Source organism: Ovis aries, chromosome X (assembly GCF_016772045.2).
Source record: "Ovis aries strain OAR_USU_Benz2616 breed Rambouillet chromosome X, ARS-UI_Ramb_v3.0, whole genome shotgun sequence".
Lineage (NCBI taxonomy): Eukaryota > Metazoa > Chordata > Mammalia > Artiodactyla > Bovidae > Ovis > Ovis aries.
Window position 1 is genome coordinate 129994469 of NC_056080.1, and position 27502 is coordinate 130021970.

Consider the following 27502-nt stretch of genomic DNA (forward strand, 5'->3'; position numbering starts at 1 on the left):
GTGTATGCCCAGCAGTGGGATTGCTAGGTCATATGGAAGTTCTATTTCCAGTTTTTTAAGGAATCTCCACACTGTTCTCCATGGTGGCTGTACTAGTTTGCATTCCCACCAACAGTGTAAGAAATTTCCCTTTTCTCCACACCTTCTCCAGCATTTATTGTTTGTAGACTTTTTGATAGCAGCCATTCTGACTGGCCTGAGATGGTACTTCATTGTGTGTTTTTTTTTTTTTTTTGAAAAGTTAAAAATTCCTTAATTTTTTATTCCTGGTACCATTACCACAATTTACAGGGCAATATACCTGATGTAATGAAAAGAAAAAGAAAAAGACAAAGCTACAACAGATAAAAGACCTCAGGAATGTACATCTAATTGACACTACATTGCATTAATCAATAGCTGCACTTTTTGCAAACTATGGCTATGACAGTCCTGAACAAGAAGGGTTTCCTGTTTAAGCTGCAGTAACTTTTCTGACTATGGATCATCGTTCCTTCTGTGGCAGATTTTTACAGTTCCTCTAATGCATTTGGGACGACTGTCTCAAAGTAACCTTCAACTTTCCTTACAACTCCTCGCTCTCTCTCCTGCTAAGAAATGTATCCCTTTTTTCTGAGTTTTTAGAACCTTCTGCTACCATATCCACCACTTCCACCACCAGATCCATAACCACCACCAGAGGGACTGCCCGAGCTTCTTCCACCAAAACTACCTCCTTTCATGGGTCCATAATTTGACTGCTGTTGTCCACTATAATTTCCAGAATCATTATAGTTTCCACCACCACCATAGTAACCTCCAAAATTTCCTCCTTCATTGTAACCATCATATCCTCCACCACTGCCACAATATCCACCACCTTGGTTTCCATTTCCTCCTGGTCCACCACCACCGTAACTTCCTCTACTACTATAACCAGGACCACCACCATAGTTGCCACCATCACTTCCAAATCCATTATATCTGCATCACCTCCTCCATAACTCCCTCTGCTGCCACCACCTCCACCACCATAGCCTCCTCTTCCACCAAATTTTCCACCATGGCCAAAGTTACCTCCAACACCTCCAAAGTTTCCTCCACGACCCATCAAGTTGCCAGATCCACCACCACGACCTCTTTGTGATCCAGCAGATTGCATCTCTTATTTAGAAAGGGCCTTTTTCACTTCACAGTTATGCCCATCAATAGTGTGGTATTTCTGAACAACAGTTATATCAACTGTATCAGGATCATCAAAAGTTACAAAAGCAAATCCTCTCTTTTTCCCACTCTGCCTGTCTCCCATAACTTCTATGGTTTCAATCTTGCCATACTTTTCGAAGTAGTCTCTCAAATTATATTCTTCTGTATCTTCTTTAATACTACCAACAAAAATTTTCTTCACTGTTAGATGGGCACCAGGCTTTACAGAATCCTCTCTAGAAATAGCTCTTTTTGGTTCCACTACACGCCCATCAACCTTGTGTGGTCGAGCACACATTGCTGCATCTAATTCTTCAACACAAGAGTAAGTCACAAAACCAAAGCCCCTGGAACGTTTTGTTTGGGGATCTGTCCTCACCACACAATCTGTACGTGTGCCCATTTCTCAGAATATTCTCTTAAGCTATTATCTGTAGTTTCAAAGCTCAGACCACCAATAAACAGCTTTCTCAACTGCTCCAGTTCCTTGGGATCATGACCCTCCATTTTAAGACCAGACTCACCATTTCCAACTCAAGTTCAATATGGGACCCTTCATTGTGGTTTTGATTTGCATTTCTCTGATAATGAGTGATGTTGAGCATCTTTTCATGTGTTTGTTAGCCATCTGTATGTCTTCTTTGGAGAAATGTCTGTTTAGTTCTTTGGCCCATTTTTTGATTGGGTTGTTCATTTTTCTGGCATTGAGCTACATGAGCTGCTTGTACATTTTTGAGATTAATTCTTTGTCAGTTGTTTCAGTTGCTATTATTTTTTCCCATTCTGAAGGCTGCCTTTTCACCTTGCTTATAGTTCCCTTCGTTTTGCAAAAGCTTTTAAGTTTAATAAGGTCCAATTTGTTTATTTTTGTTTTCATTTCCATTACTCTGGGAGGTGGGTCACAGAGGATCCTGCTGTGATTTATGTCAGAGTGTTCTGCCTATGTTTTCCTCTAGGAGTTTTATAGTTTCTGCTCTGACATTTAGACATTTAATCCATTTTCAGTTTATTTTTGTGTATGGTGTTAGAAACTGTTCTAGTTTCATTCTTTTACAAGTGGTTGACCAGTTTTCCCAGAAACACTTGTTAAAGGGATTGTCTCTTCTCCATTGTGTATTTTTGCCTCCTTTGTCAAAGATAAGGTGTCCAGAGATGCATGGGTTTCTCTCTTGGCTTTCTATTTTGTTCCATTGATTTCCATTTCTGTCTTAGTGCCAGTACCATACTGTCTTGGTGACTGTAGCTTTGTAGTATAGTCTGAACTCAGGCAGGTTGATTCCTCCAGTTCCATTCTTCTTTCTCAAGATTGCTTTGGCTATTCGAGTTTTTTTTGTGTGTTTCCATACAAATTGTGAAATTATTTGTTCTAGTTCTGAAAAATACTGTTGTTAGCTTGATAGGGGTTGTGCTGAATCTATAGATTGCTTTGGGTAGTATACTCATTTTCACTAAATTGATTCTTCCAATCAACGATCATGGTATATTTCTCCATCTATTTGGTCATCTTTAATTTCTTTCATCAGTGTTTTAGAGTTTCCTGTATATAGATCTTTTGTTTCTTTAGGTAAATTTATTCATAAGCATTTTATTCTTTTCATTGTAATGGTGAATGTGATTGTTTCCTTAATTTCTCTTTCTATTTTCTCATTGTTTGGGTATAGAAATGCAAGGAATTTCAGTGTATTAATTTTATATCCTGCAGCTTTACTCTATTCATTGATTCAGTTCAGTTCAGTTCAGTAACTCAGTCGTGTTCACCTCTTTGCAAACCCATGAATCACAGCACACCAGGCCACCCTGTCCATCACCAACTCCTGGAGTTCACTCAAATTCATGTCCATCGAGTTGATGATGCCATATCTGAGGTTATTGATATTTCTCCCGGCAGTCTTGATTGCAGCTTGTGCTTCTTCCAGCCCAGCGTTTCTCATACAGCCTTGACGTACTCCTTTTCCTATTTGGAACCAGTCTGTTGTTCCATGTCCAGTTCTAACTGTTGCTTCCTGACCTGCATATAGGTTTCTCAAGAGGCAGGTCAGATGGTCTGGTATTCCCATCTTTTTCAGAATTTTCCACAGTTGATTGTGATCCACACAGTCAAAGGCTTTGGCATAGTCAATAAAGCAGAAATAGATGTTTTTCTGGAACTCTCTTGCTTTTTCAATGATCCAGTGGATGTTGGCAATTTGATCTCTGGTTCCTCTGTCTTTTCTAAAACCAGCTTGAACATCAGGAAGTTCACGGTTCACGTATTGCTGAAGCCTGGCTTGGAGAATTTTGAGCATTACTTTACTAGCATGTGAGATGAGTGCAATTGTGTGGTAGTTTCAGCATTCTTTGACATTGCCTTTCTTTGGGATTGGAATGAAAACTGACCTTTCCCAGTCCTGTGGCCACTGCTGAGTTTTCCAAATTTGTTGGCATATTGAGTGTAGCACTTTCACAGCATCATCTTCCAGGATTTGAAATAGCTCAACTGGAATGCCATAACCTCCACTAGGTTGTTTGTAGTGATGCTTCCTAAGGCCCACTTGACTTCGCATCCCAGGATGTCTGGCTCTAGATGAGTGATCACACCATCGTGATTATCTGGGTCATGAAGATCTTTTTTGTTTAGTTCTTCTGTGTATTCTTGCCACCTCTTCTTAATATCTTCTGCTTCTGTTATTTCCAGACCATTTCTGTCCTTTATCAAACCCATCTTTGCATGAAATGTTCCCTTGGTATCTCTAACTTTCTTGAAGAGATCTCCATTCTTTCCATTCTATTGTTTTCCTCTACTTTTTTTCATTGATCACTGAGGAAGGCTTTCTTATCTCTCCTGCTATACTTTGGAACTCTGCATTCAGATGCTGATATCTTTCCTTTCCTCCTTTGCTTTTAGCTTCTCTTCTTTTTACAGCTGTCCTGTAGAGCTAAGGCCTCCACAGACAGCCATTTTGCTTTATTGCATTTCTTTTCCATGGGGATGTTCTTGATCCCTGTCTGCTGTACAATGTAACGAACCTCTGTCCTTAGTCCATCAGGCACTCTGTCTATCAGATCTAATCCCTTAAATCTATTTCTCACTTTCACTGTATAATCATAAGGGATTTGATTTAGGTCATACCTGAATGGTCTAGTGGTTTTCTCCACTTTCTTCAATTTATGTCTAAATTTGGCAATAAAGAGTTCATGATCTGAGCCACAGTCAGCTCCTGGTCTTGTTATTGCTGACTGTACAGAGTTTCTCCATCTTTGGCTGCAAAGAATATAATCAATCTGATTTCAGTGTTGACCATCTGGTGATGTCCACATGTAGAGTCTTCTCTTGTGTTGTTGGAAGAGGGTGTTTGCTATGACCAGTGCATTTTCTTGGCAAAACTCTATTAGCCTTTGCCCTGCTTCATTCCGCATTCCAAGGCCAAATTTGCCTGTTACTCCAGGTGTTTCTTGACTTCCTACTTTTGCATTCCAGTCCCCTATAATGAAAAAGACATGTTTTTTTTTTTTTTTTTGGTATTAGTTCTATAAAGTCTTGTAGGTCTTCATAGAACCGTTCAACTTCAGCTTTTTCAGCGTTACTGGTTGGGCCATAGGCTTGGATTACCGTGATATGGAATGGTTTGCCTTGGAAACAAACGGAGATCATTCTGTCGTTTTTGAGATTGCATCCAAGTACTGCATTTCGGACTCTTTTGTTGACTATGATGTCTTCTCCATTTCTTCTAAGGGATTCCTGCCCACAGTAGTAGATATAACAGTCATTTGAGTTAAATTCACACATTCACTGATTCCTAGAATGTCGACGTTCACTCTTGCCATCTCCTGTTTGGCCACTTCCAATTTTCCTTGATTCATGGACCTGAAATTCCAGGTTCCTATGCAATATTGCTCTTTACAGCATTGGACCTTGGTTCTATCACCAGTCACATCCACAACTGGGTGTTGCTTTTGCTTTGGCTCCACCCCTACATTCTTTCTGGATTTATTTCTCCACTGATCTCCAGTAGCATATTGGGCATCTACTGACCCAGGAAGTTCCCCTTTCAGTATCCTATCATTCATTGATTAGCTCTAGTAATTTTCTGGTGGAGTCTTTAGGGTTTTCTATGTAGAGGATCATGTCATCTGCAAACAGTATGAGTTGTACTTCTTCTTTTCCAGTATGGAATCCTTTTATTTCTTTTCTTTGATTGCTGTGGGCTAAAATTTCCAAAACTATGTTGAATATTAGTGGTGAGAGTGGGCACCCTTGCCTTGTTCCTGATTTTAGAGGAAATGTTTTCAGTTTTTCACCATTGAGGATAATATTTGCTGTGGGTTTGTTTGAATATGGCTTTTATTGTGTTATGTTCCTTCTGTGCCTGCTTTCTGAAGAGGTTTTTTTTTTTTTTTTTAAATCATAAATGGGTGTTGAATTTTGTCAAAGGATTTCTCTGCATCTATTAAGGTAATCTTATGGTTTTGTCTTTCAACTTGTTAATGTGGTGTATCACATTGATTGATTTGTGACTTTTGAAGAATCCTTGCATCCCTGGGATAAAGCCCACTTGCTCAAATGTATGATCTTTCTCATATGTTGTTGGACTCTGTTTGCTATAAATTTGTTGAAGAGTTTTGCATCTATATTCATCAGTGATATTGGCCTGTAGTTTTCTTTTTTGTGGCATCTTTGTCTGGTTTTGGTATTAGGGTGATGGTGGCCTCATAGAAAGAGCTTGGGAGTTTACCTTCTGCAATTTTTTGGAATAGTTTGAGTAGGATAGGTGTTAGCTCTTCTCTAAATGTTTGGTAGAATTCAGCTGTGAAGCCATCTGGTCCTTGGCTTTTGTTTGTTGGAAGATTTTTGATTACATTTTCAATTTCCATGCTTGTGATGTGTCTGTTAAGATATTCTATTTCTTCCTGTTTCAATTTTGGAAGGTGATATTTTTCTAAGAATTCGTCCATTTCTTCCAAGTTGTCCATTTTATTGGCATATAATTGCTCATTGTAGTCGCTTATGATCTTTTGTATTTCCATGTTGTCTGTTGTGATATCTCCATCTTCATTTCTAATTTTATTTATTTGATTCTTCTGGCCTGAAGGGTTTCTTTTGAAAGATAGCTGTTATCCTTACGGGGATCCCCTTGAGTGTTATTTGTTGCTTTTCCTTTTCTGCTTTTAGTATTTGCTCTATGTTTTTAATATTTTTTTTTAGTTTGATTAATATGTGTCTTGGGGTGTTTTGCCTTGGGTTAACCTTTTTGGGACTCTCTGGGTTTCTTGGAGTTGAGTGACTATTTCCTTCCCCATTTTAGGGAAGTTTGCAACTATTATCTCCTCAAGTATTTTCTAATTCCCTTTCTTTTTGTCTTCTTATGGGACACCTATGATTCGAATGTTGGGGTGATTAACCCTGTCCCAGAGTCTCTGAAAGTGAAAGTGAAAGTGAAGTCGCTCAGTCGTGTCTGACTCTTTGCGACCCCGTGGACTGTAGCTTGCCAGGCTCCTCCATCCATGGGATTCTCCAGGCGAGAATACTGGAGTGGGTTGCCATTTCCTTCTCCAGGGGATCTTCCCGACCCAGGGATTGAACTCAGGTCTCCCGCATTGCAGGCAGATGCTTTAACCTCTGAGCCACCAGGGAAGCCCAGAGTCTCTGAAGTTGTCCTCATTTAATTCTTTTTTCTTTTTTCCTCTCTGCTTCATTTATTTCCACCATTCTATCTTCCACCTCACTTATCCTCTCTTCTGCCTCAGTCATTCTACTGTTGGTTTCCTCCAGAGTGCTTTTAATCTCAGTTATTACATTGTTGATTATTGATTGACTCTTCTTTATTTCTTCTAGGTCCTTGTTAAACATTTCCTGCATCTTCTCAATCCTTGTCTCTACTCTATTTATCTGTAACTCCATTTTGTTTTCAAAATTTTGGATCATCTTTACTATTATTATTCCGAAATGTTTTTCAGGTAGACTCCCTATCTCTTCTTTTGTTTGGTTTGGTGGTTTTTTTTTTTTTTTAATCATGTTCCTTCACCTGCTGAATATTTCTCTGCCTTTTCATTTTGTTTAGATTGCTGTGTTTAGGGTGCCATTTCTTCAGGCCAGCAGGTTGTTGTTCCTCTTAATTGTGGATTCTATTCCCTGTGGGTGGGGTTGGGCCAGTGGCTTGTCAAGGTTTCCTGGTTTGTGGAACTTGTGTCTGTATTCTGGTGGGTAGAGCTGGATATCTTCTCTCTAGACTGCAATGAGGTGTCTGGTAGTGAGTTTTGGGGTGTCTATGGGCTTGGCATGGCTTTGGGAAGCCCATCTTTTAATGTTTAAGGTTGTGTTCTTGTTTTGCTGGAGAATTAGCATGGTGTGTCTTGCACTGGAACTTGTTGACTCTTCAGTGGAGCTTAGTTTCAGTGTAGGTATGGAGACTTTTGGGTTAGCTCTTGTCTATCAGTGTTCCCTGGAATCAGGAGTTCTATGATGTTCTAAAGTTCTGGAGTTAAGCCTCCTGCCTCTGGGTTTCAGTCCTTCTCTTACAGTAGCCTAAATACTTCTCTATCCATATAGCACAGAAGATGAAACCCTTAGGCTGATGGTGAAACAACTCTCCACAGCCAGGAACTGTGGAGCCATCAACAGCCAACTCCACAGCCAACAACTCTCCATACCCAGAGAGACTGACAGAGTTATATGAAGAAGAGAAGAAGGAGGAAGGAGATAGAGGTCACTTGGAGGAGAAAAGGGAGTGTCAAGAGGGGAAGAGAGCAATCAAGCCAGTAATCTAATCCCTACGTGAAAATGGATACTGAAGATTAGATTCTTAAAGGTACAAAATTGATTACAAATATAAAAAAGCAAAGATTAAAAACCTAGAACAGAGGTTAGACTCTGACAAATACAATATAAAAATGCAAAACAAAATTGATCACAAAAATTAAAATATATATGGAATTTGTTGTTAAAGATAGGGTTTTTTTTTTGAAAGGTAATAGTAGGCTATAAAAATGAAAGGCAAGAGTCATAAAGAATTAAAATTTTTCAAATTTTAAAAAGTGATAATAGTAAAAATATACCTAGGAGTTTTTCAGGAGCTGTTGTGGGCAGTATGGGGTCAGTTTTGTGTCAGATAGTCCCTTCTTCTGGCTTGTACTTAGTCTCAAGGTCTATAGCTGCTCCTCAAATACACAGTCTCAGCAGTAATTGCAGGGTTTCATTCTGTTGCACCTGTCACTCCTGGAGCGGTTCCCCCTTCTTTGTTTATTTTGCCTTCCTCTGTTTGCAAGTCTCTTCAGTGTCTAATTTCTGTCCTGACACAAGTGGGCAAAGGCTCACTTGTTCGACTGTGCTGTGGAGAGGGACGGACACTGCAAACAGATACCACTGGCATGTGTGGGGAGTGCTTACAGTGGGTGGATGGACCACACTGGGTTTGCCACAGCCCACGGTGATGTGTACTTCCCAGGTCCACACTGCTCAGCCTCTAGAGTGCTCTGCAAGGGCACTGTCCCAGGTGAGCCCTGCATTTTGAGCACTTCCCAGGTCTAAGCCTCTCAGATTCTCAGGTGTTCTGCAAGGTCACAGACCCACATGGGCTGTGTGTTTTGTGCCCTTCCCAGGTCCAAGCTGCTCAAGTGACTGGGTGCTTGGCAAGTGGACTGTCCCAGGTGGGCCATGCATATTATGCACCTCCATGATCCCGGCTGCTTGGTTTCCCATATGTGCTGTGAGGGCACAGTCCCAGGTTTGACGTGTATCTCCTCTGGGGAGCTTATCTCAGGCTGTGACACTACTGGCAGATGTGAACCACCCAGGATCCCAGGAAGATGTGGTAAGCAACTGGCAGCCTGCTCAGTTTGCTGGAAGATGTGATCTCTGGGACCAATATTGTAGCCACTCCTTGCCTTCCAGCTCTGGCTGTCATACACATGCCTCTCTGCCTCCAGGGAGGTAGGGCCCTAAATGGCAGCCATCTTGCTCTCCTTTGGTATTCGTTAGGGGCACAATCTTTTGTTCTGTGACGGCTCCAGGGGTCACCATGCAGGATTACAGTCTTTCGCGGGAAAGGTCTTTTTTTTTGGGGGGGGGGTGCTATGGCACTTTAGCTCCCTTAGATTGCCCTCAAGGCATTCAAGCCCAGTCCTTACCCTAGGGACTGATGATGCAGCCTGCATCTCCTTGCCCAGCTCCACTTGCTGCTGGCAGACGCACAGTATCCAGGCTACTTCTCCACTGGCAGTTGCAGTTTGGTGTGTATTCTGTTATTCCCTCCCCCCCCCCCCACTTATATTGCCTTCTGAGATTCCAAAGCTCCTCACAGACACACCTGTGAGAGGGTTTCCTATTGTGTGGAAACTTTTCCTTCTTCACAACTCTCTCCCCAGGACGGGCCTCCATCCCTAAATCTTTTGTCTCAGTTTTCATCTCTTATATTTTATCCTACCTCCTTTTGAGACTTCCCTGGTGGCTCAGATGGTAAAGCGTCTGCCTACAATGAGGGAGACCCATGTTCAATCTCTGGATGGGGAAGACCTCTTGGAGAAAGAAATGTCAACCCACTCCAGTACTCTTGCCTGGAAATTCCCATGGATGGAGGAGCCTGGTAGGCTACAGTCCATGGGGTCACACAGTCAGACTTGACTGAGCAACTTCACTTTCACTTCACCTCCTTTTGAAGAGATTGGGCTGTCTTTCTGGGTGCCAGGTGTCGTCCACCAGCATCCTCTGCTAGCGTCTAGAAGTTGTTTTGTGGACATTGCTCAACATTCAGATGATCTTTTGATGAATTTGTAGGGGAGAAAGTGGTCTCCCCATCCTATTCTTCTGCCATCTTGGGACTGCCCCCTGGAGTAAAATTTTCAAAACGTAAGCGCAGAAGCCTTCAGTGATATTTTTAGAACTTGTCTTTTATTGTGCTTCAGTGTATTGTAGAAAGTATACAAAGTCAGAAATTTATTCTATCATTAAATAGATTAGAATTCTCAGCATGTTAATAGGGCAAATGACTAGTTTCTGGAAAATCTATTTTTTACAGACTGCATTTTACGTCTGTCCATTCTGTAAAAATGTAATTTTCTGGGTAAATATATATATATGTATATTCAGAGCCAGTTTATGAACCACATAAACTTATCAATCTCATGATTTTGTAATCTTATGACATACACACAGAGAAAAACACAATGCAACCCAGAACCAGGCAGTATGAGACAAAAAGTTCTCTGAATAATAAAAATGTTTTCATTTATTCAACTTTTAACAAATTTATTGAGCAGTTATTAGATACTAAGAACTGTATGAGATACATATGAGAACTATAAGAGATATGAATACAAATGTGAGCAAGACAGATAATATCAATGCCCTCTTTTCTAGTATGTGTATTGAGGGTGTTGTGAAACAGGTGATAAATAAAGCACTGTAAGGTACGGAGTTAAGAGTAGGCGAGGTTCAGAAAAAGAACAAGACTGGCACTCTACAGGAGCAGATCACCTTTAATGAGAGGGGGCAGCAGTCAGATTAGCGAACTGCTGCACTTATGTAAGAGAAAGCTACTGTCTTAAGGTGGCCTGTTCTTCTCCAAGGTTGCTGGGAGTAGTTCTCTCTTAAATGGCTGGGGCAAGGAGTTCTGGAGATCAGCCAGAGGCTGGGCTGGCTTGGAGCTGGGCATAATCAACCTAATGTCTTATTTTTTCTTTGGGTGAGAGTTCTTTCTTTTGCCTAGAATGGTGGGAAGGACGTGGAGGGGAGTTGTAACTCCAGGCAACCTTGAGCCATGCAACTTTCCTTCATTCCAGACTTTAAGGAATATATATATATAAAGAGAAAGAGATGTGGGTGCCGTTAATGTTCAGGGCTTCTTCGTGCTGATAATGAGGGTCAGGGGTTTGTAGTCTGGGAGGAAGGAAGTCTAAGGCCTGTGGTGTTGAATTTTTATTCTGGCTGCCAGGGTTTCAAGCAAAAGAACAGTCTTGACTTGGTCTCAAGAGATGGCCCAAATCTGTTCTTGGCGAAACCTTTCAGAGATTGAAGAGACAGGGCCCAAATAAGAGGAATAAAATAAGTACCAATGGTCCCAAGAAAGGGAATAACCAAGGGAGGGCCTGTTGGAACAGGTTTTGAGGAGTGTAAAGGTTTTTTAACTCTTTTTTGTGGCATTCAATTCTGTCTCTAAGTTCTTCAACTCTGCCCTGGACTATGTCCATTTCATTAATAAAATAGCAGCAGTCTTCCTTCCCCTAGAAAGAGGCAGGTCCCTCCCTTTTCTGTGATGAGAAGGTTCTGCTGCTGCTGCTGCTAAGTTGCTTCAGTCGTGTCCGACTCTGTGCGATCCCATAGACTGCAGCCCCCCAGGCTCCCTCGTCCCTGGGATTCTCCAGGCAAGAACACTGGAGTGGGTTGCCATTTCCTTCTCCAATGCATGAAAGTGAAAAGGGAAAGGGAAGTCGCTCAGTCGTGTCCGACTCTTAGCGACCCCATGGACTGCAGCCTACCAGGCTCCTCCACCCATGGGATTTTCCAGGCAAGAGTACTGGAGTGGGGTGCCATTGCCTTCTCCATGAGAAGGTCCAGGGCTCGCCTATTTTGTAGAGCCACAGAAGCTAATGAGTTAATTTGTCTTTGGATCGAAATGAAGGACTCTGCTACTTGCTCCATATCCTCATTAAGTTCTTGGGACAGCTTGTAGTAAAAATGGGCTGAGGTCAAGATGCCCCCAATTCCGGTGCCTAGGGCTGCTGCTATGCCAGTCCCAATCAGGAGCGGGGGTATGACAGCTCATCTTTTTCTGTGGGAAAGTTTCCCTTGGGGGTAGACTATTTGTTCTATCTCTTCTTCTTTGAGGAATGTTAGACCTGGGGTCAGGAAGACCAAGATGCAAGGTCCAGAGGGGTCAAGAGGGACACATGAATATGCATAGGTCCCACAGAGAATGAAGATTCCCCGGTTGGTGCAATTATTTGTGCTGTTCCAGAGAACCCAAGTGGAATAGAAGGAGGGAGCAGAGTTTGCAAGACCAGTGTAGTTGGGACTATAGTCGTTGTTACAGGTTGGGTTTGAAGAGGCTGCGAGTAGGACATTGTCAGAGACTGGCCCAATAAGTTGTGTGGTTTTTTGTTTGGAAGGCAAGGTACAGTTGTCCTGTAACAGCCAGGTTGAGGGTAAGGGAATTGCTATGTATGGTGAGGGAGACAGTGACATGCATATCCAACACTGGGATGTGTGTTGTGTGTACTGGAAGAATTCTAAAGAAGAGTTGAGAAGGCGGGTAAGGTGTTGGTTATCAGAGGGAGGTTTTAGGAGAGGCCGTAATTGGGAAAGGAGGTCTAGGTATTTATAAGGCTCAGGGGTCGCCTGTAACTGGTAAATTAAGTTCTTTATAACTTTTTTTTTTTCTGATTGATCTAGTATCCCGCCCCCGTCTGAGTACCCCCAGTGGGTAATGGGATAGAAACATTTTTTTTCATTTAGCTTAGGGTAGGTGCTCATGAAACTTCTTCTCTTTTGTACTTTAACAATGAGTAGGGGTTTGGTCTTTCCCCACTCCCCGAGATTCATGGTGCATGGTCTTGGAGCCATATTATAACATGAGGAGTGAACATAGGAATAAATGTCTGAGCAGGGACAGGGACTAGCCAGAAGGCTGGGGAGCACAGCAAGGATAAGGAATAATGGTTCTGTTGGGCAGTGCAGAGGAAATGGTACCCTAGGAGTAGAACACAGGGTAACAACCTAGGTGATACCATTGGAAAGACCAGTCCTGAGGGGAGATAGTTATTAGGCCTATAGCAAGGACTAAGATGAAGAGTGCAGTTAGAGAGACAGGAAGAGGCCAGTCAGGGCGAGGAGCAGAAGGTCCCAAGTTGGTGGTTGCTTGAGTCTGAGGAGGAACAGTGTTCATTAGAATGTAGAATGATGTAGAGAATGAGAGTAAAGAAACCAATTTCATCTGGAGTCAGGTTGTAGAAGGTTCCCTGAAGCCACAGTTGAGACACCAGCATGGTCAGGTCTTCAAAGGAGGTTCCTGTCAAGGCACTGGTCCAGAGGTCTTGCAGTAATTGGGTCAGGAATAGCTGTAGGTTGAAGAGTGTCCAGGTCATTCAGTGTCTTCTTGGATGGTCGATAGAGGTTGTCGCTGGGTGATTTTTAAGGAGGTAGGCCCTGTGGGAGAGACCTGATAGGGGTCAGTTAAGAAGGGCAGCGGAGGATCAGAGATCAGGTGAGAGAGGTGTACCCAGGAGGTGACTCCAGTGGGTAATGGGATAGAAACTTTTTTTTTTTTTGCAAAGGCAGTTTAATGTCTTAAGACACTTGTATCATGCACAAAACTCTTTTCTGCTTGCCACAAACCTTTATACTTTCTGTATTCATCACTTTATTTGTCCATTCATAGAACAGCCATATTTCCTTTTTCTCTTAATAAAATGTAATTCTATTTCTTATACCTTTTTTACTGAAAACATGCATCTTACTTCCTTTCAGAAACCATGAACTGTTGTTTAGCTCATTTATAAATTAACTTCAGCAATATTATCCGAAGACAAAGACATACACTGAGATATACGTATATATCCAGAAAAACAGAGATCTCAGTGTTTTCTGCTTCAAGATTGAAAAGGTCTCTTTGCCCCCCCCCTTTTTTTTTTTGCTTGAAGTTGGACTAATCTAAGGCTGACATCTCAGGCAAAGTGGGTTGTCTATTTCAATAACGTGATAACAGTTAACTACAGGCTTTTGCCTAGGCACATCTCTGTTTTATCAGGGTTGGAGCTGTTGGGTCAGGAACAGCTGTAGGTTAAAAAGTGTCTAGGTCATTCAGTGTCTTCTTGGATGGTCAGCAGAGGTTGTCGCTGGGTGATTTTTAAGAGGTAGGCCCAGTGAGAGAGACCTGATAGGGATCAGTTAAGGAGGGCAATGCAGGATCAGAAGTGACCCGTTTTAGGCGAGAGAGGTGTACCCAGGAGGTGACCTTCTAGAGTTTAGCTGCAGTTGGGGTAAGCAGTATGATTCTGAATGGTCCCTGCTACTTTGGGTTTAGGTCACCGTGGGGATTATCATACAGATAGACAATGTCCCCAGTTTGTAAAGGGGGCAATGGGGCTTGGGGGTCAGGGGCAGGCTATGGTTGACGAATTTCCAGAGGGCATTGTGGAGTTCCGCCAGCAGAGGGGAGTGTTGGAAGCTTGGTATGGGAGGAGGTTCAGCGGGGAGTCCAGGAGGGAGCATGGGCCTTCCGTACATCACCTCAAAGGGGCTCAGCCCCAGGAGCTTTCTGGGCAAAGCCCGCACTCTGAGAACAATCGGCAAAAGTTTAGTCCAATCCAGATATACCTCGAGGGTTAATTTGGTAAAAGTTTCTTTGATTATCCTATTCATCCTTTCTACCTTTCCTGAGGACTGGAGACAATATGGAATGTTAAGTTTCTAGGGTATCTGTAAGAATTAGACAAGTTGTTGGGTGACCTTGGAAATAAATTCCAGGCCCTTATCAGACTGTAGGGATGAAAGCAGGCTAAACCTGAGGATAATTTCTGTGAGGAGGATTTGGGCCACAATGTGGGCTCTTTTGTTTGTAGTGGGAAATGTTCTACCCATCCCGAGAAAGTGTCCACAAGGACCAGGAGGTATCTGAATCACTGAACCAGGGGCATATGAGTAAAGTCTTATCTGTCAATCCTGTGCTGGGAGGCTACCTCGCATTTGATGGGTTGGAAAGGAGATAGGTTTAAGGTTGGAATTGTGATTAATACATTGACATATTTGACAGGAGCGGGTAAGGTTACCTAAATATTGTTGGTCAGCAGTGGATATGGGGAAGTGGTTACAGAGGAACTGTTGGAGTGCCTTGGACGAGGAGTGAAAGAAAGTGTAGATAAGAGAGGCTTTCTCTGGTGGTGGTTGGGTTGGAGTCAGGGCTAAGATAATGGGACTGGAGGGAGGGATGGGATAGGGCTCTTTTGCCTTCTGGTCTGCAGGATTGTTGTAGGCTGATATGAGACTTCCCTTTTGATGTCCCCTATAGTGGAGGATGGCGACTTTGTTTGGTAAGAGTGCTGCTTCTAGAAGTTTGTGGATCAAGTCTGAATTAATAATGGGGGATCCCTTTTGGGTTAGGAAACCACTCTCTCTCCATATTAGGATGTTTGAGTGAAGTATGTTATAGGCATATTTGGGGTCTGTGTGGGTGTTAACCCTTAGATTTTTAGCCAGAGTTAAAGCTCTGGTGAGAGCTATCAGTTCTGCCTATTGGGAGATGGTGTGAGGTGGCAGAGGTGAAGCCTCAGTTCTCTGGGTCCCATGATTGTGACAAGGGTCCCCCTGGATGATGGCACATCCTGCCGCGAAGGGTGGGGATTTTTGGGAGCTGCCATCAACGAACCTGTGTGGGGTGTCTGGCTCTAGGATGGGCTGATCTGTTAGGCTGCAGCTATGTAGGAAGGGGCCTGTTGTAGAGGATGTGGGTGATAAGCTGACAGGGAAGGGAGAGCAGGGGGAGAATGAGAGCAGAGGGTCGAGGAGAAAGGATTGTAGGACCTGTAGCCTGGAAGCAGGGAGAGGAAGGCCCGATGTGATAGTACATCTCGGAAGGTGTGTGGAGAATAGACTGTTAAAGGGGCATGTCTAGAGAGTTTATTTGCTTTGGGTACAAGGGCTGCGATTAGCAGCCATGGCCTGTATGCAGGGAGGCCACCCCTTGGTCACCATGTCAAACTGTTTTAATAGGCTATGGGAGCCCAAATGTCTTCGGCCTGCTGACACAGAAGTCCCAGGGTCTTTCCTTGTTTGGAATGGGCAAAGAGAAAGAATGGTCTGGTGCGATCTGGCAAGTGGAGAGTTGGCACTTGGAGGCGGCTATGGGTGAGCTGGTGAAGAGGATTGGCCAGCGAGGAGGGGTTAAAGAGGGGGCTCATCTAGACATCCTTTTGTAGCCTCATAGAGTGGCTTTGCAATGAGGAAGAAGTTAGGGATCCAGATACAGAAAAAGTTTAGGAGGCCAAGGATAGACAGAAGCTCCCTTTTTGTTTTTGGAAGTGGACAGTTAATTAAGGCCTGGATTCTATCTGGGGGAATAGTTGTTTGTTGGTGGGATATGGAGAGAACCAGGTAGGTGATGTTCGTCTGTACAACTTGGGCTTTGGATCAGGACACCCGATAACCCCAGGATCCCAGGGCCCCAGGGCCCCAAGGAGTTTGGCAGTATGTTGAAGACAGAGTTTTCAGGTTGGGCTACAAAGAAAGAGGTCATCAACCTATTGGAGGAGATGACTTGGGGCTACGTCGAATGTCTGTAGGTCCTTTTGTAAAGCCTGTCCAAAAAAGTCGGGGCTGTCTCTGAACCCCTGGGGGAGAACTGTCCATGTTAGTTACAAAATGTGAGTCTTGGAGTCTTGCCAGGTGACGGTGAAAAGGGGTTGGGAGAGGGGGTGGAGGGGGATAGTGAAAAAGGCATCTTTGAGATCTAAAACTGTGAAGTGGGTTGCAGGTGGGGGTATGGCAGACAGAAGGGTTTAAGGATTAGGAACTACTGGGAATGTCAGCGTCATAGTCTCATTCATTTTTCTCAGGTCCTGGACCAGTCTCCAAGAGTTTGGTCCCTTTCTTACTGCCAGAATAGGGGTGTTGTGTGGTGAATGGGTAGAAATTAACATAGAGGCTTGACGACGACAGTCTATGATAGGCTTAAGTCCCCTGTGGGCCTCTGGGGTGAGAGTGTACTGTTGTTGGCTGATTATAGTCGAGGGGTCTTTTAGGGTAATGTGGACTGGGGGATGATGTTTGGCTATAGATGGGTGATCAGTGTTCCAGACTTGGGGGTCTAAGGTGGGTAGATCCAAGGGAAAGTCGGGGGTGAGGGATAGGGATGGTCCAGGTGCCATCTGCATGCAGAATATATAGACTGTATCAAGGGGCGAAGTATGGTAATAAAGACTCCCAATTTGGATAATAGCTGTCTCCCTAGGAGTGCCACTGGGCACTTAGGCATTATGAGGAATGTGTGTATGAGGGTCGATTTTCCAAATTGACAGAGTAACGGAGGTCTGATTTTTGGCCTTAAGGGAACTCCAGAGACTCCCTTGATTGTGAGTTCTGAGTCTTGAGTTAGGCCAGAGTAGGAAGTTAAGAGAGAGAAAGTGGCTCCAGTGTCTACTATAAAGGAGATCCTTTTTCCAGCCACTACCCCATCTACCCTAAGTTCCAAGCTCATGTCTGGAACACAGGCCAGGGGGCTGGAACCTGGGCCCTGTCATTGGAATAACTCTCGTAGTGTTGGGCTGGGGTTCTGGGGAGAAGTAGGGATCTCCCCAGGGGTGCCAGGGCGTCTCTGTGGACATTCCATGTCTAGGTTTGGGAGGTGGGGGCCTCTCCAGGGGCATCAGCATGTCCCTGGGGACAGTCCCATCTTTCAGTGTCCCCATTGGCCACAGGTTGGGCATGCTTTTGTGGGGGGCCGTGGGTTCGGAGATGCCTTTGCCCAGCGTCCTGACTGGTTGCACTGGAACCAGGGTCTTGGGGAGGGGGGAACGTCTTAAGTTCCAGTCTGGGATGACTTGGGCCGGGCTGATCTCTTCCCTTAATTGCTGCCACCAAAAAGGCGTATTTAGCTTTTCTCTCACAGTCTTTTTCTCTTTTAGCTTCTTCCTATTATTGAACACCTTGAAGGCTACTTCTAGGTCTCTTTGGGGGGGTGTCTCAGGGCCCTTCTCTAGCTGTTGAAGCTTGCATCTCATGTCAGGGGCGGACTGGCTGATGAACATGAAGGTAGAGTAACCCAGCAGGGGTGGTGAAATCTAGGTAGAGTAACCCAGCAGGGGTGGTGGTATCTAGGTTGATAAAACTTTTGGACTGCCTTTATTGAGGCATGCCAAGAATAAGGCTGGATTTGTGTCTGCCCCTTGGGTGATTTCTTTTATCATAATTGACATAAATATGAGCATTTTTCTGCATTCCTTCTAGAAGGCAAGTAATCATATGATTGAGTCTCTTGATATCTGGGTCACTGGGCTGGTAAGTCCAGTGGGGATCTAATTGAGGTACCACCTCATCAGCAACTGGGCTATCCTGGTCTTAGTTATATAAGTGATTGGCATGGGCTTTTGCTGCTTGCCAATTATGCTTTTTCATCTGGGGTGAGAGTGGCATTTAGAATGTATGTCACTCCAAGTGAGGTAATAGGCCTGGGAGAGTCTCAGGAATTCTTTCCTGTATCTGGCAGGGTTTTCAGAAAATGACCCTAATTTTTCTATCTGGCTCATATCTGACAATGAAAATGTCACGTGGACTCGGGTGGGGCCCTCTGGCCCTGCTACCTCTCTCAGGGGAAACATATGTTGGGTATGTGACCGTGTGGTAGGAGGAGAGGGAAGAGGAGAGGGGGAGTCAGGGAGATGGGGTAGCAGGGTTAGGGGGAGTCAGCAGAGGTTTTGGGGTCAGTAGGTAAACTGGATGAGGGGGAAGGACAGAGTTGGCAGATAGGGAGGGGGCTTGTCTGCTGGGTCAAACTCTAGGGGTGCAGAAGGTCATGACTGGTGGTTAGCTGAAGAGGAGTCCTTTTGTTTGGGAGGCAAGGTGCATAGAAGGACCTCATGGGTGAAGCAGTTCTTGCATAGGGAGGGCCTGCTTGAAGGGCCCAAAAGGCTTGGGCATATGGGATCTCCAACCCTTTGCCATTCCATTTGAGGAAGTTAGTGAGATCTGATAAAATATTGAAATCAAAAGTCCCAAACTCAAGCCAGTGATTTTGGTTGTTTAATTGGTATTGAGGCCAGATCTGTACACACAGTTGTTTTAAGTGGTTAGCCTTGAGTTCAGTGAGAGAGAGTGGCTTGAGACTTTTGAGAACACAGGCTAGAGAGGAGTCCTTTGGGACAAATTGGCCAGACAGACTCTATAATTCAAAGGCAAGCAGAGGCTCCTATTGGGAGCTCGAGTTGTGACCTGTAGTCACAATAGTAGTTATGAGAAGAGAGCTCTGTGTTGAGGTGGAGCATCCCCCACCATTGCCTACAGAGTGGCCCTAGGCTGGGGAGTCCCTGGTACCCGGAGAGGACTAAGTTTTAGGGTGCCTCTAGAAAACTGTCCAGATTGGATCTTACCTTAATTTAGGGGCTGGCTTGAATGGAGTATTGCATGTAAAGCGGTCGAATGGCAAAAGGCCTGTGTCCTGGAGTTGGTCGGTCTCACAAAAAAGAGAATGTAGAGAAAGCAGGAAGGAAGAGAGAGAGAGGCCAATATTCCTTGGGGTATGTGGAAAACCAATCAAGCCCTTACACAGGACTTGTATCACTCACCAAGGCACAGGGCATCCTCTCGAAGAGTTCTTCAAAGCCCAGGCAGGAAAGTGAGCTCGGCAGGCTTCCACACTCCAAAGAGCTGTGAAGGAGAAAGAACCTCAACTCCTGGGTTTCGGCACCAAAAACAGAAGGTACGGAGTTAGAGTTGGCGAGGTTCAGAAAAAGAACAAGACTGGCACTCAACAGGAACAGATCACCTTTAATGAGGCGAGAAGGGGCAGCAATCAGATTAGTGAACTGTTGCACTTATCTAAGAGAAAGCTACTGTCTTAAGGGGGTCTGTTCTTCTCCAAGGTTGCTGGGAGTAGTTCTCTCTTAAATGGCTGGGACAAGGAGTTCTGGAGATCGGTCAGAGGCCGGGCCGGCTTGGAGCTGGGTGTAAAAAAACTAATGTCTATTTTTCCTTCGGGTGAGAGAGTTCTTTCTTTTGCCTAGAATGGTGGGGAGGACCTGGAGGAGTGTTTTAACTCCAGGCTACCTTGAGCCACGCAACTTTCCTTCAAGCACCATGCAAAATGAGTCTCATAAGGAGACAGATGCTATAAGGAAAATAAGATGGGACTCAGAGTGCGGAGAAGGCAATGGCACCCCAACTCCAGTACTTTGCCTGGAAAATCCCGTGGACGGGGGAGCCTGGTGGGCTGCCGTCTATGAGGTTGCAGAGTCAGACACGACTGAAGTGACTTAGCAGTAGCTAATAGAGTGACTATGTTAGGGTGCCAGTGGAAATCAAAACTGTTTTGTACATGTTAAAGATGCCAATTACAAACACAACAGCTGTTACCAAGAAAGAAAAGAAAGTGAAGTCACTCAGTCATGTCTGACTCTTTGCCACCCCGATGGACTGTAGCCTACTGGGCTCCTCCGTCCATGGAATTTTCCAGGCAAGAATACTGGAGTGGGTTGCCATTTCCTTCTCCAGTTACCAAAAAGTCATCACTATAAAGCTTTTTCATACAGAAGCTCCTCAGGTCCTGTCAGAACTATTTCTCTTATTTTATGCACAGATTAAATGAACTTGGTCTGCTGTTTCTTTCACCCACAGCAGAGTAAAAGCTTGGCATCTCTTTGTGTTTCTAGCACTTGATACCATATATATCTAATTCCCTGCTGAAAATATCCACTCAACCTAACATGTTCAAAGCTTAATCTAACTTCCTCTTCACACTACTTCTGTATTTTTAATGCAACTTCATGATTCCTTTATTCACCCCTTTGATCCAAGCTTATTCCTAGACTCTGCCCCTCCCTTACTGCAATGAATCACTAAGTTGTGTTGAGTAATACCTCCCAAATGTCTCTCATCTCTCTCCTACTCTCCTTCTGAACTGCTACTACCATTCAAGACCACATTACTTCTTGTCTGGATTACCACGTTACAGTATGATCTTCTTGAAAGCGTAAGTCACTCAGTCGTGTCCAACTCTTTGTGACCCCATAGACTGTAGCTCACCAGGCTCCTCTGTCCATGGAATTCTCCAGGCAAGAATACTGGCATGAGTTGCTATTCCTTTCTCCAGGGGATCTTCCTGACCCAGGAATCGAACCCGTCTCCTGCACTGCAGGCACATTCTTTACCATCTGAGCCACCAGGAAAGTCTATCTTCTTAAACCATCTTCAATCATCCTTTACCTACTACATTTTGGTAACTCTTGATTATCCTTCAAAACTCAGCTCAGTGATAACTTCTTTCAGGAAGACTTCACAGACAACTCTGACTTGTTCCCTCACCCCATCTAAATTAGATAATCTCTATTATATGTCCCTATAGTACCCTGTGATTAGTTTTATTTTAGCATCTAGCACATGGTGTATTTGTCTCTTCACTTGTCTGTCCTTCCATTGCTCTGTGGGCTCCTAGGTATCTGTTAGGGATTGTATCTTTTGTCACATCTCTGATGTCCACCATGGTGTCTGACAATAAATATTTTTGAATGAACAAATGCTTGAATCAAATTAGAAAATCTGCTTAAAGGGAAACTGGCAACAGTAAGAAATGGTAGCTTATACATGTAAAAGTTAAGAAGGAAACAGTGAAGTTATGTCACTTAAAAAAAAAAACTCAAAAAGTACCACAATCTGGGGTCACTTTGGTCCCATCACTTCATGGCAAATAGATGGGGAAACAGTGGAAGACTTTATTTTTGGGGGCTCCAAAGTCACAGCTGATGGTGATTACAGCCATGAAATTAAAAGACACTTATTCCTTGGAAGGAAAGTTATGACCAAACTAGACAGCATATTAAAAAGCAGAGATATTACTGTGCCAACAAAGGTCCATCTAGTCAAAGTTATGGTTTTTCCAGTAGTCATGTATGGATGTGAGAGCTGGACTATAAAGAAAGCTGAGCACCAAAGAACTGATGCTTTTGAACTGTGGTGTTGGAGAAGACTCTCGAGTGTCCCTTGGACTGCAAGGAGATCCAACCAGTCCATCCTAAAGGAGATCAGTCCTGGGTGTTCATTCGAAGGACTGATGTTGAAGCTGAAACTCCAATCCTTTGGCTACCTGATGTGAAGAGCTGACTTATTTGAGAAGACACTGAGCGACTGAACTGAACTGATGCCGGGAAAGATTGAGGGCAGGAGGAGAAGGGGACGACAGAGGATGAGATGGTTGGATGGCATCACCGACTCAATGGACATAGGTTTGGGTGAACTCCGGGAGTTGGTGCTGGGCAGGGAGGCCTGGTGTGCTGTAGTCCACGGCGTCACGAAGAGTTGGACACAACTAAGCGACTTAGCATTGACTGGGACTATTAGTATAATTATCTATTATGGTTTGTATAATGTAATGCAGTCATTCCCATTAATTTTAAAGACATCAAAACATCTAGAAGAGACTATTTTGTAGCTTCCATTTAGGAAAATATGGGAACATGTACCACATAATAGGACATAACTTAAGACTAATCTACATCAAACCAGATTTGGGGAAAGTGATTAAAGACAAAGTTATTTAAAAATTAATTAATTTGGAGGCTAGTTACTTTACAATATTGTGGTGGTTTTTGCCATACATCAACATGAGTCACCCATGGGTATACATATGTCCCCCCATCCTGAACCCCCAAAACCCCACTCCCACCTCCCTTCCCGACCCATCCCTCTGGATTGTCCCAGAGTACCGGGTTTGAGTGCCCTGCTTCATGCATTGAACTTGCACTGGTCATCTATTTACATATGGTAATACACGTTTCAATGCTATTCTCTCAAATCATCCCATCCTCACCTTCTCCCACATAGTTCAAAAGTCTGTTCTTTACATCTGTCTCTTTCGCTGTCTTGCCTATGGGGTCATCATTACCATAAAGATGAGTAGTTTTAACACACATAGTTCTGGAATTTATGTATTTTTTCCAAATTGATTTGTTGGTTTAGATATAAATAATTCATAACTGAAACCTAAATCATTTTTACAGAGGTGCTATTGAGTTCATTTTCTGAGACTATCCTCAAAAATCTTTCATATACTATACAATTAAAAATGTTTCTCTAGATGGAAATGCCTTCAAAATGTCCTTCAAAATGTTCATGACTCATGTAAATAAAGTTATGAATGCTCTAATGTAAAGGAGCTTGGAAGTAATGATTTATGTCTAGACCTTTTGTTTTATTGCTCCTCATTACTATACTCTTTGGCCTTTTTTTCCTATCCCTGTTTTCCCATAAAACTCTTCTTGCAATGCAAGAACAAGGGCTTGATCCCTGTGTCAGGAAGATCCCCTGGAGAAGAAAATGGCAACCCACTCCAGTCTCTTGCCTGTAAAATTCAATGGACAGAGGAACACGGCATGCTACACAGTCCATGGGGTCACAAGAGCCGGATATGACTTAGTGAGTAGACCACCAACCACCATCAGTTAAGTAGCTCAACAAATGGCTAGAGTATACATACAAAATATAGGTAATAAAGATATAGGCAACTATGAATCCATATTAAGTGATTAATGGCCATCTAACTATTTGTTTAGGAATGATTGATGACCATCATTTGGGAGCAGCAGAACCAGGACACATTGTTGCTACAGTTTTCTCACTGCTTACATTTTCATAGCATAATCTTTTGTGGGAATGGGTGTTTGGAAGTGGAGTGGGTAAGATGAGTGGATTGGGGAATAGGGAAAACAATAAAAATGAAAGCAAAGTCCATTAAGAAGTCTTTTCTGTACATAAAATATTCAAACTTTTAAACATAAAACATACAAGTTAACATATGAATTAACTTTTCCTTCAGAGAAGGAAAGCTCTTACTAGGGCAAGAGGAAATTTCAGGATGAGCAATCAGTATGAGAGTTCTGTCACTGCAGTTTCAAGTTGGTTTAGAAGAGTGACATGTTGTATAAGACTGGGAAGCTATTGAGACAAAAATCCTTTCCAAAAGAAGAGCAAGATCAGTCTTACCTTTTTAAGCTCAGTACTTTAAAACACACATGTTTCTCATGCAACATAAAAAAAATCATTCTATACTCTACAGTCTCTAGTATCAATACTACAGTTTATACACAGGAAGTAGCCTGAGAAGTGCTGTTGTTTGACACTAGAAACCTGCAAATCACAGAAATAATCATATATTTATGCTATTATATGCTATGCTTTTTCTTTTAATCCCTTAACAAGCCCATAAGGCAGGTCCTATTATTATCCCATTTTCCAGATGAGAAAATTAAGGGTTCCAGGAGGTGATGTTAATTGCCCAAGATAATAACATAGCAAGTGATGGAATTGTCATGAAACACAGGCATCTGGGTCTCCCAAGAGCTATGCATTTTCCCACTAAGATATATTGTTCTGTGCACTGGCAAGCACTATTTTCCTTTCCCCTCATAATCTCTCTACCCATGTTTCTGGATACGGGAATAAACGTGGCACATCGGCTTATTGAAATTGAAGGTGTGAATGTGGAAACATATGGTTACGATTCCATAACCCGAGCTATGCCTGGGGCATTTGCACCAGCGATTCATAGCAGGATTGTCTAATATGATTTGAGGACTACATAACCTGAAAGGTTTAGAAGGCTTTCTCACCGAGATGTCACATGGGCCAAGGGGGACAATATTAAACGGTATTACGTAGATGTGAGAGCTCTGTGGGAGTGAAGGAATAGTCCTACTAAGTCCTTGGCAGAGCTGAGACACCTGTAAGATGCTTTTGTGGAATAGGATTCAAGGATGGAGTCATATTAAGCCTTCAGTGTAGAATTTTGTGGTTTATGAATGTATGTTTTAGCCAAGTGTGGCACCTCTGATGGCTACTAATGAATATGTTAAGTATAACTGTTAACAGGATTTTAAAGACAGAAATAAGAATATAAGTGTTTTACACTGGAAGGATGAAATATTTCTTTCAACTGAGACAGAAACCAAAATATTTCAGTCACTCCTGTGACTCTAATGAATCACAGACATGGTGAGCTTGCCAAAGACACAGAAGCAAAATACATTCTCCGTTGTCCCTGAAGAATTTCAGGGTAAAAGTAGATTTTTATAAATGCTTCAACTTAGAATGAATGAATGAACAACAGGTGAATAAATGAGAAGTTCTTCTGTCAGATGGCCCCTGCTCCCTGCAGAAAATATTTCCTCAGAGATGATGTTGTATCTGCTACTATGAAAAATCCACTAAAATCTGTATACAAATGGTAAGAACTGTTTATTAGAACTTACTATGTTTTAAGCCCTTGCTAATGTAATACCCACGAGAGCTATGTAATATTGGGTACTCTTACTGATGGGCTTCCTAGGTAGCTCAGTGGTAAATCTGCCTGCCAATGCAGGAGACACAGATTTGATTGCTGGGTCAGCAAGATCTCGTGGAGGAAATGGCAACCCTCTTCAGTATTCCTGCATAGAGAATCCCATGGACAGAGGACCCTGGCAGGCCAAAGGGTCAGACACAACCGAGCACATGTGCACTCTTAATGATATTATTTTACAGACGAGGAAATAGCCTTGGAGTGCTTCTATTTCTTGATCTAGGTTACACAGCTGTAGACTAGTGATTTTACATTAGCCCCCTTTACTACTACACTATACTGTTTTAAAAATTCTGAGTAGAGAGTACCCTTAAAGTAACTCAGTCCAGCATAAAGAATACAGGTAATAGCAAAGATAGGGAATTTAGCTTAGTCTCCCTTGAGGAGGGCTTCCCTGGTAGCTCAGATGGCAAAGCGTCTGCCTGCAATGCAGGAGACCTGGGTTTGACCCCTGGGTTGGGAAAATACCCTGGAGAAGGAAATGGCAACCCACTCCAGTACTCTTGCCTGAAAAATCCTAAACAGAGGAGCCTGGTAGACTACACTGCAGTCCATGGGGTCGCAAAGAGTCAGACACTACTGAGCGACTTCACTTTCTTTTCACTTTTCTTTGAGGAATCAAACATTTAACCAGAACCTTAAGATGCCTCAGAAGTGCCCAACAGAAGTAAGAAAGTGGCCCAAAGTTTGTCTGTCTGCAGAGCTGATTCACATAATAGAACCACTGTCATTACTTGTTGCATGGTGGAGATGAAAGGGTAAGGCAATCACCTTTCTACACCACATCTATGCTAAAAGTGGCTCTATGCTTGGTTGCTTCAGCTGTGTCTGACCCTTTGTAGCCTCCAGTCTTCTCTGTCCAAGGGATTCTCCAGGCAAGAAGACTGAAGTTGGTTTCCATTTCTTCCTCCAGATCTTCCCGACCCAGGGATCGAACCCCCATCTCCTATGTCTCCTGCATTGTAGGCAGATTCTTAACCGCTGAGCCACTGGTAAACCCCCAAACACATTCTGGTCAAAAACCTTTTGTTCCTTCCTATTGCCTAGAGAATCAAGTTCTGATTCTTTACCTTGTTACTCAGGGCTGGCCACAAGATGACCACAACCTAACTTAGCAATTTGTCCTTAGGCCAGTCTCATACACTACAGACTAGACAAAGTTTGGGATCATGGATAACATGCAGCTCAAACAAACAAGATTTTATTAAGCATGCAGCAAGCCATATTGTTAATGAAAAGTACTTACAGCACAGTTACAACTTCTTCCCAAGTACCCAGATAATGCCAGTGATAAACAATCCACCTGCAATGCACACACACACACACACACAATGAGGCACGAGTTCTATTCCTGGGTCCAGAAGAACCCCTAATGGAAAGCATGCCACCCACTCAAGTACTCTTGCCTGGAAAATCCCATGGATAGAGGAGTGTGGCGAGCTACCATTCATAGGATTGCATAAAGGACACAACTGAACACAAGCAGTTAAGTTTACACAGTGACAACTTGACCTAGGGACAGTACCAATTACTGACACCTCAACCTACGGGCAGCTTGACCTATGGACAGCGCCTATTACTGACAGCTAGACCTAGGAAAAGGACAAGCGCCAGATAGTGACAACTCAACCTACGAGCAGCTCCGGTGATAGCTCGCATCAGAGGCAGGTCCAGTGGCAGCTCCCGTGGAAACTAACTCTTAACACACAAGAAGAACAGCAACCTCAAAACCAACGCGAGTTGTCGTGGCTTCCTTTTTTTATACCTTTGGTCTCCACTCCCTGGAGCCTGATTGGTTATGCCCTATGCAAAATAGGTGACAGTACCTGCATGCCCCTGATTGGTTACACCCAGGAGCACTCCAGCAAGGGGTGTGTGTTTTCCCAGGTTAGGCCCTATGCAAATGTGGGATGATGCCAGCATGTGTCTGATTGGTTACACCCAGGACCAATCAGGGAAGGGGGTGTGTTTTCCCTGGTTAAAGTGACAGTGAAAGTTGCTCAGTTGTGTCCAACTCTTTTGGACCCCATGCATTATAGCCTGACAGGCTCTTCTGTTCATGGAATTCTCCAGGCAAGAATTCTGCAGTGGGAGTGCCTATCGCCATGGGATCTTTCCAACCCAGGGATCAATCCCAGGTCTCCTGCATTTTAGGCGGGTTTTTACCGTCTGAGCTACCAGGGAAGCCTAGGAATACTGGCATAGGTAGCCTATCCCTTCTCCAGTGGCTATGCCCCACCCAAGAATCCAACTGGGGTGTCCTGCATTGTAGGCTGATTGTTTACCAGCTGAGCTTTCCCAGGTTCAGCCCT

At 43.5% G+C, this 27502-nt stretch overlaps 1 long non-coding RNA gene and 1 pseudogene across 2 annotated transcripts; both read right to left on the minus strand.

Annotated features, from left to right (window-relative positions):
* Positions 1 to 226: 226 nt before the first annotated feature.
* Positions 227 to 1692, minus strand: LOC101123532 (heterogeneous nuclear ribonucleoprotein A3-like; annotated as a pseudogene).
* Positions 1693 to 10031: 8339 nt separating this feature from the next.
* LOC105605640 (uncharacterized) lies at positions 10032 to 26925 on the minus strand. Of its 2 annotated transcripts, XR_006058330.2 has the most exons (4): positions 26825 to 26925; positions 26437 to 26493; positions 19429 to 19510; positions 10032 to 13300 (listed from the first exon to the last, which is right to left on the minus strand). It is a non-coding gene; the product is annotated as an uncharacterized LOC105605640 (long non-coding RNA). The 2 variants fall into 2 exon arrangements; XR_001025350.5 differs by lacking the exon at positions 26437 to 26493.
* Positions 26926 to 27502: the final 577 nt, after the last annotated feature.